This window comes from Salvelinus sp. IW2-2015, unplaced genomic scaffold (assembly GCF_002910315.2).
Source record: "Salvelinus sp. IW2-2015 unplaced genomic scaffold, ASM291031v2 Un_scaffold5148, whole genome shotgun sequence".
NCBI classification, from domain to species: domain Eukaryota; kingdom Metazoa; phylum Chordata; class Actinopteri; order Salmoniformes; family Salmonidae; genus Salvelinus; species Salvelinus sp. IW2-2015.
In genome coordinates, this window is record NW_019946414.1 from 85,683 (window position 1) to 87,465 (window position 1,783).

Sequence of the window (1,783 nt, forward strand, 5' to 3'; positions counted from 1 at the left end):
TTATAGTTTCGTGAAGGAACCAACGTGACAAAGTGGGGCTAAAGTATGGGGAGTAAGTTTGTCATGAGGGAATCATAATTTCAGGAAAACTCGGCAGAGAAAGTTGGTTTGGTCTGCTTCTGAAATAAAGAGACTACTAGTCAGTGAGTGAGAATGAAATGAAAAATTACATAGTAATAAAAAATGTTTTATTGAAATATAGCCCAGATTTACTTTTGGCTGTATTCGATGTCCATCTGCAGATTAGTGGAGAGGGTGTATTCTTGCTTCGGGGTTAGTTTACACGGAGAAGTTGTTAGAATTTCTTTAATTCCATCCCTTTCAATCACCTCCCGCACCTTGAAAGGACCAACAATAGACAGGTTAGTTGTGCTTCAAAATTACCTTTAATTTATTTCTTGCAGAGAATGTGAGTAAAAAATACTTAAAGTTTGATAATAATGCAATAAGATGAAAAAGGTCAGCAGATGGAATTCAGTCTAACTTGCTAGGCCTCCCATAATGGTTTGATTAAATGTTTAGCCGTTAAGCTAGCATTACATTTCCCATTGTGTGTTTGATTGAATACCAGCCAAATAAAGTGGGTTTGTAGGGTTGTAGGTTCTGCTCACCTCTTTTCTCACAACATTACTGGGAAGCAAAAACACATTCAGGATGGACTTCTGTTCAGGGACAAACGGTTGGTAGAATAACAACACAAGCCCCTGGATAGGGGAGATGGGAGCATCTTCTTCATGGACATTCCATAAGTCAGAGAATCCAGTGATGTTAATTATGATGTGTGTTCCTGTTATCTCAAGAGGAGGGATAAACTCAGTGTTGTCATCAGTCACATGGGCTACAGACAGGAAGTTGACATCCACCCATCTAGGAAAGAAAGAGAACATTTAGAGCTTTCCCAGATATACAATAGAAATGACAATCAAGACAATGTAGCATATTAGCAGAGTTATCTTGTTTAGAGCAGTTTGAAAGAGAAATTCCTCTTTCATTCCTAAAAGTTACTTGTAATGAATACTTACCAGAATGAATCTGACAGTGTGGGAGGTGTAGTTTGACAGACAGACCCATTAAGGCATGTAAACTTGAACAGGGGTCCTGCAGGTCTCTTGCCACTCTGGGATAGAAGCCTCCTGTCCCAGTGGACTGTCCTATAGAGCACCTCTCCCTCTCCATCCTAAACACCAGGCCTGTTATACTGCACTGGAACAGACCTGCACTGGGGCACTGGACGAACCTGTAGAACAAACAGCATGAGGAATATAATGTAATAATATTTCCTATCTACGACCATACAATGAGAAAACAAGAAATATATGTTACCGGTAAGTTCCGTTGCCCTCATGATCCAAGATGTCTGGAGTAAATTCATTACAAAGTTCCTAAAATGTAATTACAACAGCTCTTAATCCAACAGTTTAGAGAAGTGAATAGAGAATAGAACTGTACATATGCACTGCATTTTGAAATCATTCAGACCCTTTAACTTTTTCCACATTTTGTTACGTTACAGCATTATTCTAAAATATTATTTTTTTCTCCCTCAATCTACAGACAGTACTCCATAATGACAAAGCAAAAACAGTTTTTCAGAAATGTTTGCAAATGTATATATTTTTTTTTTAAATGACATAATATTAACGTAAGTATTCAGACCCTTTACTCAGTACTTTGCTGATGCACCTTTGGCAGAGATTACAGCCTCAAGTCTTCTTGGGTATGACGCTACAAGCTTGGCACACCTGTATTTGGGGCCTTTCATTAATTATTCTCTGCAGATCCT

General features: G+C 38.3%; 1 long non-coding RNA gene across 1 annotated transcript; it reads right to left on the minus strand.

Moving 5' to 3' along the window:
* Positions 1 to 212: 212 nt before the first annotated feature.
* LOC139026574 (uncharacterized) lies at positions 213 to 1,302 on the minus strand. Its single transcript, XR_011478415.1, has 3 exons — positions 1,023 to 1,302; positions 612 to 867; positions 213 to 338 (listed from the first exon to the last, which is right to left on the minus strand). It is a non-coding gene; the product is annotated as an uncharacterized lncRNA (long non-coding RNA).
* Between the last annotated feature and the right edge of the window lie 481 nt (positions 1,303 to 1,783).